The sequence below is a fragment of the Vidua macroura genome, chromosome 5 (genome assembly GCF_024509145.1).
Source record: "Vidua macroura isolate BioBank_ID:100142 chromosome 5, ASM2450914v1, whole genome shotgun sequence".
Classification (NCBI taxonomy): Eukaryota; Metazoa; Chordata; class Aves; order Passeriformes; family Viduidae; genus Vidua; species Vidua macroura.
In genome coordinates this window covers 29,891,387-29,906,890 of record NC_071575.1, presented here as the reverse complement: position 1 = coordinate 29,906,890, position 15,504 = coordinate 29,891,387, and the positions used below count along the sequence as shown (strand labels likewise).

At 43.1% G+C, this 15,504-nt stretch overlaps 1 protein-coding gene and 1 long non-coding RNA gene across 4 annotated transcripts in view; one reads left to right on the top strand and one right to left on the bottom strand.

Annotated features, from left to right (window-relative positions):
• ITPR2 (inositol 1,4,5-trisphosphate receptor type 2) overlaps window positions 1-15,504 on the top strand; it is a 242,810-nt gene that overhangs the window by 139,132 nt on the left and 88,174 nt on the right. The window lies entirely within an intron of this gene.
• On the bottom strand, window positions 593-3,414 carry LOC128807854 (uncharacterized). Its single transcript, XR_008437295.1, has 4 exons — window positions 3,082-3,414; window positions 2,465-2,665; window positions 2,270-2,361; window positions 593-984 (listed from the first exon to the last, which is right to left on the bottom strand). It is a non-coding gene; the product is annotated as an uncharacterized LOC128807854 (long non-coding RNA).

Genomic DNA, 15,504 nt, shown 5'->3' with positions numbered 1-15,504 from the left:
CCTTACTGCTTCCAGAGGAACAAGCAGCTTCCCTTGAACCCGGTGTTTTCTCAGCTGTGACCAGTTAGAGGTTCCCAGCTCTAAGGTTCCTCCCAGGCTGCTCTACTGGGTGCAGTTCAGCATTTTAAGAAACCAAACTCTTCTAAATATACAAATATTTTACTGTGGCTCTCTAAAAATGAAAATCTTTGCATTTAAACAAATGCTGGAAGCCCTGCACATAATTGGGAAGTTCTGCTTTTACAGTTTTTTCGAAGGGGCTAAAAAATGTTCATGGAGAACACACTGTGCAGCCTGAGTATTCTTAATTTTGCAAGGAGACCCACATTAACTAGGTTGCTTTTGTGAAGCAGAGGATGTTAACAGTAATTCACTGCTAGCAATAAAGTGGGGGCTAGTCAGTAAATTCACCCAGGATGGCACAGAGGATTGTTCCGGTTATATGTCACAGTCTTTATTAAATTTGCCCTGGTTGTTGCTGGCACTTTGTTGTAGTTATGATAATTCTCACAATAAAACCAACTATAAGGACTTCGAAAGGGCTGTTTGGAAGTTGAATAATTTCTTTTTTTTCCTTCATATTTAAGTACTCTTACAGCAAATAACATCATGCCTGGGAAAACCTCAGGTTTTATTGTTTGAGTTTGGATTTTGGTTCTGTGTGGATAAATGTTTTCCTGAAGAAAAAACCCCAAACAACCCAAAACATCAATCAGAGCAGCAAGTTTAGGAGATTACTTGGGGTTGGTGTGCGCTTAGACAGAAATGAGTAATTTGTACTGCAGAAATCTGGGCAAAGTGGTACCTATTTGTGCCCGTGCAGGGCATCAGGTGAGAGCAGTGCTGGCTGTGTGCAGGCACAGGGCTGGGAGGTGGCAGCTGAACTGGTTCCTCCTGGAGTCCCACCTGATGCTGAGCCAGGCTGCTGAGAAGGGTTTGCTGTCCCCACTGTGGTCTGCAGGGAGCCACTTGACTTAGATGAAGCTGTTTATATAAAGAGATTATTTCCATACATGCAATACTGAAAGAGCTTGTTTTAACTCAGTAGCAAATTCTAGCACACTGGGTACTCTAAATGCAGGTCTTTTACTTCCCTTTTTAAAGAAAAAAAAAAGGTAAAAAAACCCCAAGAAGTCAGCTATTTGATATATACTTTAATTCATCATTTACTTAACCTATTTTTTAAACTATGAACAATTTGAAACAATTCCTTTGTCTCTTTAAGCTATTGCTCTCTCCTATTTTTGCACATACTTTTTCCTTTATTTTTTCCCTGATTTTTAGGTGAAGAAAGACTTTATTTGGGAGCAGGAAAGGAAATGTTGCTGGAATAATGTTTTCTTTTGATCTGCCCCACAGTTTATGCCTTCTGTGTCTTAAGTTCAGCACTTTGATCACTGTCTGTCTGTTTTGCTGCTAAGTGCTATGCAGTGTGATTTTACTACTGAGCCAGCTGGGGCTCTGCCCCCTGCAAGAACCATGAGGTAGTAAAAGAGTTTTCTCAAGCCTCTTCTGCATGATTCTCAACTCTTAATTTTGCAGCTGAAAAGTGGTTGCTTTCTTGCTTGCCCCTGCCAATGCTGTGCCTGGCCAGCTCCATCTTCCAGCAGGGGCCTCCAGAGCCACAGGAGGTGGCAAAGCAGCAGCACCAGGCAGTTGCAGCCCTGCACAAAGGGGCTCTTTCACACACGTTCCTGCTAGGAAAGCACATGTGCAGCTAAAACAAGTTCCACTGCCCATCTGACTTGAGCAACAGCCACCCTGGGGAAGCTGGGTTTTGCTGGTTGTGGGTTTTTTTGTTTGTTTTTGTTTGGTTTTTTTTTGTTTGTTTGTTTGTTTTTCTGTTTGTTTGTTGTGGGTTTTTTGTCTGTTTGTTTGGTTTTTTTTGGGTTTTTTTTTTGTTTTTGTTTTGTTTTTTGGTTTTTTTTTTTTGGTTTGGTTTGGTTGTTTTTGGTTTTTTTGGTTTGTTTTTTTTTTCTTCCCCTGAGATATTGCCCTAATGCTTGTTTCTGACTCAGCAAACGCTGTGTTTAGGCCCAAAGCTTTGGTAATTCTAGATTTTTTTGTGGTGAGGAGGGTTGCTGAAGGACAAGGGAAGGGAACTGAGGTTCCCCCTGACAGGCTGCTCGAGCACAGCGCTGCCTCTTGCCCTGAGCTTGCTGCACAGGGAGGTACTACCACCGTGGGCATGTGGCAGCACAGGGTACTTTTTAAGTAGCACAAGCTCACTCCCGTTTTGGGCTCCTCTCCAGGGGACTGAGTGACTCACCTTGAGAGAAGGTCTCTCTGAAAGTGGAAGCAGGACTTTGCCTATGACAGTGCAGAACCTCGCTGGTTGGCAGGGCACCCATCTTCTCCTCCCTAAATCAAGGAGTATGCTCCTGGGCTTTGCGAATCAAAGATTTGTTGGGGGGGAAAATGGCATGAAGTCTTAAAAAAAAAAAAAATATTAAGCTTGGCTTACTGTGTAAATTCTTGTTCTGAAGTTGGCTTCTATTGGAGAAAAACATGCTTTTAGAAATTTGCTGCAATGTTGGCATACACGAAAGGAGCCACTTCCTGAGTTGTACGGACTCCAGAGACTCTTCCTGCTGTGTAGGCCAACTTGATTTGCAATGCCTGTTCTCCTGAAGGAGGATTTCTGGGTCAAGGTGGCTCCAAAAATCTGCAACCCAAGGGGACAATCCAACAAAAGACAAAGCAGAAGACCTTGTATGGCGCACCCTCCCCGTGCCTGTGGCACACAGGTGGGTGTGTACCCAGTGTGAGTGGGGAGGCTACCAGTTTCCAAGGCAGCCAGATGGGTGTTGGTTAGGAGATCTGGGGCATGTGTTAACCCCGCACTCCTGTGATCTGTGGCTGTCATTCCCGTGGAAATGTTTACATCCATCATACGTATGGGGATGCAAACCTGCAGACGGTGACACTGGGAGGGACCCCCTTGCCTGGAGGGCATGTGGCTTTGACACGGGGAGGAGCATGTTTTATCCCCAGCAGCCAATATATATCCATTATCAAATACCACCTGCCTTGTTTGCAGAAAATCCCTCCAGATGACACTGGAGGCATTTCAAAACCCACCTGGACGCGTTCCTTTGTCACCAAGGCAGGGGGGTTGGACGGGACGACCTCCAGAGGTCCCTTCCAGCCCTAACAATCTTGGGATTGTCTGAGTAATCAGCGTGGTGACAGGAGACGCCGGTCCCCAGCCCTCCCCACAGGTGCCAGGAGGTTGATTTGGGTGAGAGCCCCGGCAGCAGGAGGGGCAGAGCGGTGCCCCAGGGCCGCACCCCGGGCCAGCGCGCTGTGCGGAGGGATGCGGGCGAGCCCAAGGCGCCAGCTTCCACCTTTCCAGTTGGCCCCCGCGCTGTAATCGCCTTTGCCCGGCAGCGATTTAATGAGCTGTTTGGGCATGTGACCGCGGCGCATGTGAGCGGGGCCTCCGGGGGAGGCGCGGGCGCTGTTATGTAATGGGCGCAGTGTCTGGCTCCGTGCGGCGGCGGGGCGCGCGGCCCCGAGCCCTCGGGGACCGCGGCAATGGCTCCCGAGCTTCCTGCGGGGCTGCGATTGCACGGAGCCGGCATCGCCTGCGCCGCCCCGGGGGAGCCGCCGATCGCGCATTATGTAACGCGGCGGCAGCGGCGCCGGGGGACAAACGGAGCCCCTGCTCCTTCCCCTCTGCCACAAGAGCACGGAACGTGGTTTTATTTATTAACCCGCCCCTCTCCCGCTTTGCCGCCGCCTCGACAAGGGGTTCCGCAGGCAGCAGAGGTGCCTCCCCGTGTTGGAGGATGCGGGATTAGGCAGAGGATGCTGGAGTGCAGGCACTGAGGTTTGGGCCTGCAGGTGGCCTGTGAGGAGGTCCCATAAATTATTTTGTGTGTGACTCCCCGGTGGCATTGCATAGGGGGTGCCTGTGTGAAGCTACAGATGTTATTGCCACCAACCTCTCGCCTTTTATCTACTTCTCTGCAAAAAAACCCCAAGGTCCTGTGACTGTGGAGATGAAAAAAAAAAACCCACCAAATGTGTAGCATCTCGGGCAGCTTTAAATTTCAGTAACAATTTTTATTGATAACCAGCTGAGGAGCAAATTGACATAACAGAGCTGACAGATAGAAAAGTGCTTCCCCCATCCCCACCCAGCTGCATTCACCATTTCTCCAAAGTACCATTTGAAATCCCATCCTTCCTCCTCTGAAGGAAGCTAATGTTCATTGTCTTGCCCTTGAAAAGAACAATAATGCTGCCCAGGAGCGGTGAAGTAACCAAACCCTCTGAAATGTTGAGCTGCATTAAATCTCCCTTACTTTCTAAGGGCCAGAATATACTGCTTACAGGCAGTCTGATTGCATGGCAGTCAAAACCTTTTCCTCTTAAACATTTCCCCTGCCACCACTACAGTAAGAAAATAGCTGTTTATAAAGCTGTGCTTGCAACAAACTCCTGTGCTGTTTGATAAGATCAGGTGTACTGCTTGTCCCTCTGGGGAATATTCAAGAAATAATATCACTTCATATTATACAGCTTCTGTTATCCTGTATTTATTGTATTTCTGAGAGGAAGTTACTGTTGGAGTTGTTTTTGTATTAATAAGCATCACAAAATGGTGTTTTGTTTTGGTGGGTATAAGGTTTTTGTCTTCCCTTCTGTTGCTTTTCCTCTGTTCTTTCAGTCGACCTCTCTATATACAGCAGACCCGTGTTTAAATATACATTGTTATGTATAGTTACATAACTCTTGCAAGTCTTGCAAGTGCTGAAAAATGATCCCTGGCTTTATCTTCTGAGTATTTTTTAAAAGTAACGGGTTTTGTGTATAATCTGGCACAGACAAAAGACAGAGGGAGGCATGCTGCTACTACACAAGGATAGTTTTCCACAAATCAGAACAAAAATAATAGAAATGATACCCCAACAAATATCATATGCTGTGCTTTTGCTAGCCAGTGAGTCTTAAAACCAAAGAGTATAAATGTGTTTGCTAACGAGTGGATAGTGAGTTGATTTAATGAGTTGGTGATGCAGTTGGTGACTGCTCATTATCATCAGAAAATTTAACTTGCTGCAGCAGCTCAGAAAATAAATGAGTACAGCTCAGACTGGACTGTGTTGTGAGCGAAATGAGCACTTCTCCTCTCTGCAGCTTTAGCAGTCTTTGGTTTTTCCTGCTTTGTATCAGTCATGCTGAGCTGTGTTTCAGGTCCTTTAACCATCCATTGCTGATCCTTCCAAGGGTGGGTATGGAAGTGGTGCCAGACCCTGCCTCTCATGAGCTGAGGGAGTGCCCAGACAGGTAAACAGATTCAGAGGTCTTGACAGCTGGAGATTAACAACAGACCTTCTCTCAGAATAAAGGGCCATTCTTCTCCCAAGGTGTGGAGAGGGGATATTAGGACTCTGGTTATCATCTAACAGACATTACAGGAGATAAAGGAACTCCGAAGGTGTGGAAAGCTCTGACTACAGCTTGAGCAGGTCTGGTTACTTATGAACCAAAGCATGCCAGGATTCCTGCTGGACTCTGCCAGTGCTGAAAGTGTTCCACTGGTTGAATGGAATCACCTTATTCAGGTACCACTTATGGTAAGAAAACAGCAAAACTCTTCCCATTTGGTAGCCTACATTTTATGGGACTTCATTCCTTAAATACCAATGTGCCCTCAGAGCTGTGGGTTACTAGATACTGTGGGAGCACAACACATAAATAATGGCATTTGTTTTATTTTGGAGTTGTTAGAAAATCAGTGTCCCCATAGGGTATAAATACAGTAGAAGAGGGTTTGTGTGTTTGCACTTCAAGACAAAAGTTCTTTATCCTTAAAATATACAGTTACAGAAAAAACTGTATATTAAAAAAAAAAAAAAAAACTGATTATTTTTTTCCCTCCTTGGTGCAGAGTTTTAGAATTTGGTTCTGATTGCTCAGGCTTTGCTGCTATCGCCTGGAACTCAGAGGTCTATGCAGTGAAACTTTAAAACTGTGTTGAGTTTTGGAAATGTTCACCTGTTAAAAAAAAAAAAAAAAAAAAAGAAAGCCAGCCTACAGAGAGTTTTAAAAATAGCGTAAGTCCTCCTGGAATTCAATTACAGATGCCTACCAGCTGCTTCCCCTGCCCAGGACCTGCATTTCTAGTTTCTCTGTTCCTCTGGATGTTCCTTGCAGGGGAATAGCCCGTGTGACATGACTGATGAACAGAGAGATTGGAGAGAGAGGTGCTGGGGTATGGTCCCCTGCCATTCTCCCATCCCACCTGCTGCTTGGGCTGTCCTTTCATAGTCACAATTTGAGCTGTGCGATTGTTGTACAATGTGGATGCCGGCTGTGCGGCCACTGCTGGGACTGGCACTTTATTCTCGTGCTATGTGCAATGACTTTTTCAAAAGCTTTTTATTTAGCCCCTGTAGCACTGTGTCTTACAAAAAAAAAAAAAAAAAATTATAAGAATCCTGTCTTCTTAGATCTGTATTCTCTCTGAGTTCACAGGCACACATTATGTCCCCCATTTGCTAAAACACTGAAGTGTAGACCCTGAGCTAAACTGCAGGCTTCATTTCCCCTGGAAATATATGCAGATTGTAATAGATTTGGCCATAAGTGCCCATGCTGGATTCTCCCATAATATGGACCTTGCCCTTAAGGAATTTTTTCCAGACTTGTGGTGTAGGATCAAAATAAAAATTAAAAAAAAAAAAAAGGCAAAACACCAAAACTCTGCTTACTTATTAAATTACATGGACTGTCTTTTGTTGAGTATCGTCTTTTTTTTTTGGTCTGGTTGCAGATGATTCAGCTGTCCAGTTGCAGGAGAACATTTTCCAGCAACGTAGTTTGGATGTAATCCTCTTTCTGGTATTGTCCTGTTTTCCCCCCCATAGGCTTTCTGTGTGTGCCCATCTGTGTGTGGCAGTAACAGGAGCTTTCCACCCAGTCTGGCTGTCTGCAGGATCTCACTGGTTCTGTGCTGCCTTGCTCTCTTGGGTATGGTTTGACTCTTTGGGAAGACTATGGTTTGAGGGTTTGTGGCAGAAATTAATTTACTAATTCATAGGGGAGGGAAGTGGGAGAGGAGAGGAGAGGAGAGGGAAGGGAAATAATTCTTTGGTACAGAACAACAGTCCTCCAAGGATGTAGTTACAGTATTTCTCGTTAAAGTACAATGTGTTTGTTTTCAAATTGTGTAGAAAATGCAGTGATTCTGTGGCTTAGGCTGTTGCCTGCTTAGCACACAGCTATGCTGCAGATACAGCTGTTCTGAGCTGAGCAGTCCCTGCTTGATGTCTGGTCCCACTGATTTCACGAGACAATTTTTATTCACAGGTCTTCACATAATATGACATGGCTGCCTGAGAGCTGGAGACATGAACGCCTTGTTTGATTTGAGATTTCTCAGTGATTTTTAATTTTGGTGCAGAGATCCCAGCAGAACTGATTTTAATTAACAACCTGATCCATAGCTCTTAGATTTAATGATGGGATGTGTCTGCTTACAGTGTGCAGTTCTTCCCTGCCTTAGGGATCTCTAGGCTGGCTCCAAATTAACCCATTTCATGAATTAGTTTCACCACCAGAATTTTGCAGCTTCTCTTTCTGGTGCTGTCTTGTTTTGTTTTCTGAGGTTCCTCTCCATAGTGATGTATGGATGCACCCACAGCCTCTTAAGAACTGAGGTCAGATTTGGTGTTAAAATCAAGCAGTTCTTTGCTGTTTGATATGTAGATGGATTTTTTCATCCTAAGATTTTAAGTTAGGTTAAAGGTCAATGCTTCCAACTTTTATTTTTAAAGGAGGTTGATACCTGTGTGATGTAAGTGACAAAGCTGATGTCTGAGAAGCAGAAGTGCACACAGCAAGTCACTGGAGCTGACAGATTTCAAAGGGGTGTAGCTGTTTGTGTAAGCCACTAGCTTGGATGGTTTGATGTAATGCTGTTTCCAGACACTGTGGGGATTACATGTGCCAGTGCTGGGTGTTGCCAGACAGTAACCACAGCAATTCACCCTCAACATAATTACCACCTACAGCAAGGCTAGCAGCTTTTAAATGAGGAGGAGTGGGATTCTTTATCTAGGAAAACACCAAGGACTCCACGTATTTCTGTAAATCCTTCATTTCTGTAAATTTCTTCATTAGAAGGGCAAGGAATAGTGACAAACATCAGCCAACACTGTGCATAATGAAGTATTTGTTTAAATCTCCCTTTGATATTAAGCTGTAGCACAGGCAGAATCCAGAAAAATCAGATGGCTTTTTCTTGCAGCTCATAGAGCATTAGCAGTCATTTTGGACATGCAGCACAGCACTGTTACATGGGAGGCTTTAATGTGCATTTTGAGTCCTTTGTTTCCCTTTCTCTGGATACTAAAATTAATAATATTGTAAGTATAGCTCTAGCTACTTACCGGCCTCTTTTGGATAGCTGATTGCTTAAAATACACAGCAACATTGTTAGAGGGGAAAATGCCAAGTTAAAAATTCATATTTAATTCTTTACTTCATTTTCTTACCTACTTTACTAATTCATCTCATTAATAGATTAAGAAACAAGTTGTCTTGCAACTTAAGAGGTTGTTTGTGTGTGGATGTGGGATAATTGTATCCTTCATGGAGTACAGACATGAAAAAAAAAGATGCTTGGGATTTGGTTGTTTTGCTGTGCTGGTAGGAATAACAGATCAGGGGAATGTAAGGTGGCTTCCTTGGCACCTGATCCAAATCCCATTAAAGCCAGTAAAAAGATTTCTAATGTTATTAGAGCCATGATGGAATCACTCCAGCTGCACTTTCCTTGTTCCCTTGATGCTAGCATTGCCTGTTCAGAGTTCCTAGTGGGATCAGTCATAACAAGCAGGAACTTTTGCACCCTTGCCCTCTGGGAAACTGGTATTTACTGGTTTAAAGGTTTCCCAGTCATTGCACCTGCTCCTGACCATTACAAAACTCTTGTAGCTATAGTAGAAATGCTGATGGGGAGAGCTGCAGGGAGACCTGAGCACACACAGTGCTCTTGAACCAGCCAAGTAGGCCCTTGGTGCTATTATTTAAAATCTGCCTATCTGGTTTGCAGATAGAATCAATTACTTCGCCATTTATGTGATCTCCATTATTCCTTCTTGTAACTATGGGCACAAAACCTGATATTGAAAACATGGTGTCCTGTGGTATGGGTCTAGGGTTTCAGCCATTTTGATTTGTGCCATGAAGGCTGAAAAATGGTTCTGTGCTGGCGAAAACTCAGGGTGCCTTCAGTGCAAAATTAATTACAGTGTAGGGGGATGCACCCACTGCCAAAAATATTTGACAGAGTGTGGAAGGAGTCCAGTTTGCTCTGTTAGGTATGTCTGTAAAATGCTGGAGGGGGTACCTGCTGTTTGCTTATGAAACGTTGCAGGTATGCACATCTGTGCTCAACTGAGTCTCACAAGCTGACTGCCCCTCTCTGCATCCCACACCAGCTCCAACTTCTTGATTTCTCCTTAGCCTGTAACTTGCAGCTCTCCCAGCACGATGTTCTCCTGTCCTGACTCATGGAAGGGTTTGGCCATCACAGCTTTGCAATAAGTATATCTATAATCTTGTTGTTGAAGCCTCTTAATTAATGTCGTAAGAGCCGGCTATGAGCACTGCTTTTGGTTCGTGTGAGCTCCTGGCTGTGGAATACTTGAAATGATCATAAATCTCCTTGAGATGGATTTTTCATTCCCTGAAACATAACCCCAGCCCAACTTGCACCTGAACTTCTTTTGTGTGTAATTTAATACCAGAAGCAGGAGAAAGCATCTCAAGTGATTTCCTGTGAACCTTTGCTCAAGGTGAAGGAGGAGACAGATGCATTCACTGCCTAAAAAATGGTTGGCTGTTGGATCAATAGATAAGATAGCTTGGTAGGCTCTTTTGCCACTATTAGAATGGTAAGAAGCAGATTTTCTTTTCTCATTGAGACTGTCTGTGTGACAGGTGCAGTGGTAGTTAGGCCAAGAGATGGGCTTGCATTTGTAAAGCTAAAAAATCTCTGGCCTCTCTCGAGGCTGAGGGCATTCAGTAGGCACACAGCTCACTGCCCAGCAGGCACAGTCAGCATCTCCCCACAAAGATTGTGTGCTCTTGGAAGTATAATACCTTGTAATATCTCATGTGAAAGCTCTGTCCTTCAATGCAATCAGTGTGAGTGATACCATAAACCCTGTGGTAGTATATACAGAGTAACTTGTGCTGTTAAAGGAAAAATTTAAAATAATTGTAGTTTTTTTGACTCTGACTGCATTTCCTTCTGCCTGTGCTGGCTCAAGTTTGGAGTCCTAATTTAGGTAAAACTTCAGGCAGGAGGACAAGATTCTGAGGCGAACTGCCTAATTGCAGGTCCCATTATCATCAGTGCTATCCAAAGACAGTAGCATCTTTCTGGAGCAGACTGTAAATTAAGGCCTGCAAGATCTGGCCATGTCCCCTCAATCCTACTTTTGTCTTTTGCCTTAGGATAGAAGATTTATATTTGCATGTCACAAAGCAGATCATAACGGTTATCTCTGAGCTCATTGTTATTTTGCAGTGTTTTTATGAGGCTGGCAGCCTAATGCTGCAAAGTTGTTTGTAATGTTAAGCTTCTACACCTAAAGCAGTGAGGTATCCATGGTAACTGTCTTGCCTGTACACAGTCCCTCGGCAGCCTTTTCACACAGGTCAGAGACGCACATTCCCAGAAACTGACTCAATTTAGTCTGCCTTAAGCGTCAGGTAATTTTAAAAAGACACTGGCTCTGACTTTTTTTTTTTTTTTTTTTTTTTTTTTTTTGTAATAGAATTTGGTTTTAATTAGCCATTCGAGCATTCTGCTAATGAAAACAAAATAAAACACCTTTGCCACTGTAAATATGTCTGTTGCTCAGATCTATTAAAATTAAACCCGAGTCTTGTGCTAAATTGTTAAGGGCTTTGCAGCAGGCAAATTCCAAATTAAAGTTTCTACTTAACACTGCAGAAACATCCTGCTGTGAGGTTTACAATAGCATTTATTTCATCTAGGTCCTCTGTCAGTACTTGGTATACTCAGTTTCCTTTGACTTCTCTTGTAGTTGAGTCCAAGATTAGACTCCAAAAATTATCCTACTTCCTTCCCCATCTCCTTATTGATTTGCAGAATACATGTTCATTAAGATGAGTTTCTGTTCTTGTCTGTAATGATTTTTTGGAGGTACTTATCTGCATGTACCAAAGCCTGAGGAAAATTCTCTGCAGAACCAGCTGCCATGCTTGGAACTTTTTCATCTGCCAACTTGCTCCCATCTTAAAAGTTTTCCTGTCTAATTTTTTTTTATATTATTTTGCTTCATCTTGGTTTGTTCTGTCAGTTCCAATGCTTTTGTTATAGTGAATCCTCAGGTGTGTTTCTGCTGGGAGTTTTGCTTGGTGACTCAAGTGTGGAGGAGAAGGAAAAGTCTCAACTTTTAACCAGATCTTCCTTCCCAAATGCTCACTTGCCCTTCCCCAGTGTCCTCCAGAGCTGCTTTGTTAAACAAGAGGCAGGATTGCCAGAGCAACTGAGGGGCAAAAGCTACAAATCAAGTGTCACATGGATTATAATGTGTCCTTGGAACAGCCAGGGGATAGGGAGGAAAAAGGCAAATTCAGAGGGGACAAGGAGGAAGAATAAAGATGGAGGACAGGAAAGCAGGAGAGACAAAATCCAGATCCTCTTCTGGTCTCCTGCATCATTCCTTCTGCACTATATAAATCTGTCAAGCTTTTGGCTGAGGCTTAGCAGCTCATGGTGCCACAGTTAGAATACTAATGCTTGCTTCTACTTACGAAGAGGTTTAGGCCAGAGAGGGACATTAAATATGTAGGTGGAGGCATTAGGTGACATTCAGTCCTTTTTGCAGTCAAAAAGCCATTTCATCATCAAGTGGACCCACAGGGAGACAGAAAGGCACTAATATGTGTAGGAAACCAATTTGTGTAACAAAGCCTTTGCAAAGTGGTAATTAATTAACAGAACTAAATAATGGTGATGTTCTGGTCAGTGTTATTTAGGGTTAAATGAGGGATCTGGTGTTCATAAGCTGTCATCACAGCTGAGAAGGCTGATGCTGTGGCTGTCTGCCATGCAGAGACATTCTTTAGTGCCTTAGAGGATAAGGTACTTTGGACTTTGTTAGTACAAACCAAGAGTCTTCTGTGGGAGTGAGAGGGAGAATTTGGAGTCACCTGGCTGAGCAAGTGAGTGTGTGTCCCCAGGTCCACACCAGGAGAATGTCTCACTGAGGAAGGCAGCCTGGAGCTTCTCTCTAAGAAGCTGCCTTTTGTTCAAAAGCTGAAGTGTTTCTACCATTGTTTTTTGTATAAACCAGTAGTATTTTGCTAAGGATATTTATCAAATAGATGAAATGCAGATCTTTTTCACGTTAGGATTTTGGTAACATGTTTTCTTGCTACGGCAGTTGTGCATTTAGCTTGTTGGAGCCAGGGTTCCAGCTGGTATTTTGGGTCACTGTAGTGCTCTCCATGTCTCCTCCTCAGAGATTTCATGAAAACCACTTTCCTCTTGAATCTTCTTTGGGTTGCACTGTTTTTTGGATCCAATACAAGTAGACTTGGTACGCTTCATGTCCTCTTTTGAACACATGTGGATTGCTAAAGAGGGTCAGACCAGAGGATTAAGAGTGTTTCTTGCTGTGTGGCCATCACCAGATGCTTCAGAAGGTCTAAGAACCCCCACTGCAGGCAGACTTCAAGTTTTCTATTCTTCCTGAAATATTGGGATAATCCTTAACAGTAAGATCATAAATCTGTGGGCCCTAAAGCAAGAGATTTTGTCTTCTTTCCCATAGTTGTTTTTTTTAACATTTGCTATTGTAACTGGTTTTATTTGTTGTCTATAGAAATGCCCAAATCCTCTTCTGAGCCTTGCTGAATTCTTGGCCTTGGTGACTTCCCATGGCCATCTAATTATGTGTGGGCTAACAATTACTTCTTTATCACTTTTTCATTGACCCTCTTCACATCCCACTTTTTGGGTAGGAGAAGAGACAGGAATTCCCAACCTCCCTATCTCCACCCCATTAACGCTTTGCTGTGCTTTTGCCGTGTCTTTTCCGAGGTGAGCAATCTCAATGTGTAATACTAGAGTTTTTCCATACCTTTATGTGCTCCCAGCACTTCTCTGAGCCTTCTAGGAAATGGCAACCTGTTGAAAACACAGGACTTAGATGAAACTGTATCGCTGATCCAACTTAGAGCACTAATTTTTGAGTATCATTGCTCACCCTACTCCATGTTTTCACAAGGTTTTTTTCTGCATTCAGAGCAGAGAATTTTACCAATAATCAGAATAGCCTAAGCAGTCAGTTCTGTAGCCCCTAAAACTGTTGGTGGGTTTTGTTTTGTTTTCACTAAAAGCACTGACTTGGTGCCATGCCTGTGCTGTTTGACTCCTATTTACTGGAACTGTAAAATTCTTGGTTTTCATAGTGCTGTTGAGCCCTGATGTTGGGATGTTGTGTGGCATTTATCAGAGAGATGTCAGGAGTGGGGATATCAGCACCCTTGAAACACAGGAGAGAAAAAATTGCTGTTACAGGACTTCCAGAGCACGTTTTCTGCCAGCTCCCAGTCAATCTGTGCTGTACTTAACACCTCTAAAGAAGCCTATGACGTTGTATTTCCATAGCTGCATGCTGTGCATGTAGGAACATTCCAACGATAATATATTTCTCCTTGGAAGCAATAGACACTTAGGCATTATAATGGCAACAGTTTCATAACAAATATATGCTAAAATCTGGTATGATGAAATAGTTAATGCACATGTGCTGCAGTCTTATCTGGGACATAAATAACTCCACAATTTTAGCAAATAATAAATATAAAGGGGCAATTTAATATTATGGGTGAACAGCTTGCATATTAAATTTTATATAAACATGAATTTGTCTTTTAGTGGTGGGAATTTGAGGAGCTGAGACAAGCTCATGAAAATGTGAGTTCATCTCCCCCTTGTCTGTATCTTTGAACAGCTGATTTAATTTCAAGCAAATTTTGGTCATTTTTTCAATCACTTATGGAGTGGCTTCAATGTTATTCTTTTTTTTTTTTTTCAGTTCAGCATAGAAGATAACTTTTTCCTGATCTTGGGAAATGTGGCATTTAGAAATTGTTATTGCTCCTGAAATTAAGAGGACAGCTAAAAATCTATTGGGCTCTGGTGTGACAGCCAATATATCTGTGACAGTTATTAAAAACAAAATGCTACTCTCTTAATACAATGTCTCAGTTTCATGCAGCAACTTTGGCTAATAGAAAAAGTTTATGAACCTTCTGCTGCAGTGCTACACAAAGTCAGAATTATTTCCATGGCAGTCTTCAAAGGATGTTATTGGATTTATTTGTTTGAACTGATAAAATTTTAGACTCCAAGAGTGAAAAGCTAATATTGGCCTCTTATTTAAAAGAGAGGATTGTGAACTGCTTTGGAAAAAGAGAGGTTTTTCCTAGCAAAAGTAGCCTTCAAAAATCCGAATATCTGCGTTTCGTTTGGAAGAAAAGCTCTGTCATAAAAAGTTCAGATATGCCAGGAAAGACCAGCTCCATCATCAAGTGACTGCAGGTTTGGGAATCAGTGGGTAAAATCGAGGATAATCTCTGAATGAGCCTGGAGAGGTACTTAGCCTGCTCACTTCAGAGTGACATTAATGGGGGGTGAGGTAGCCTGGCCTAGCCAGTCTGAGCCAGGACCTGGTTCCTCACTGCAGGGGAATAAACCTACCAAAGGCTTTTTTTCCAGCCTCCTGAGGAGCTCAACACCAGGGGTATGGTAGAGCCCAGCTGTTCTCTGTGGCAGCACAGCCTTTGCCAGGGCAGGAACAAGAGCTCAGGTGGTGAATGATGTTGTTTTAGTCACAAGATGATCCAGTTCTCATACTTTATCAAGGGGGCCTTTCCTTCTGCTGTGGCTTTACCTCCTAATCCTGTATTGCCATTATTTCTTAGCTACTTGGGAGAGGATTTGCTGTTTGAGGAAGAGGAGATGTGGCTCCTTGTGGTGACAGCCAAGTATCAGCAACTATGTCCTTGCTGAGAGTCAGCAGCAAATCTACCAGAGGAGGTTGCTTAATACTTATTTGATATTTGCCACCTCTGGCAATCAAAGTCATGAGTCAGGCTCCTAGAAGTGATGAAACTACTTTGGTTTGATTTCTTAAAAATCAAAACCCCATCCACATAATTTAGAGGTTTGTTTTTATTTTTTGTTTTGGTTTTTTTTTTTCCTGGCCCTCTGGCTCTGGCCACACAGGTTTCACATTTCCAAGTACTATTCCTTGGACCAGGAGCAGTCAAAATTAGCGTAGTGGTGAGGTCATTGGTTTTTTTCTGGACTTTTTTTTTTAATGTAGGCTAGAATTCTCATACAAGCACAAAATTTTAAGTGCTGGACTTCAGGTGCCAGTTATCATCCTGATACCATCCTGAAAAGGATTATACAGTTGGGAGAGTTGACGTGAATAGAAA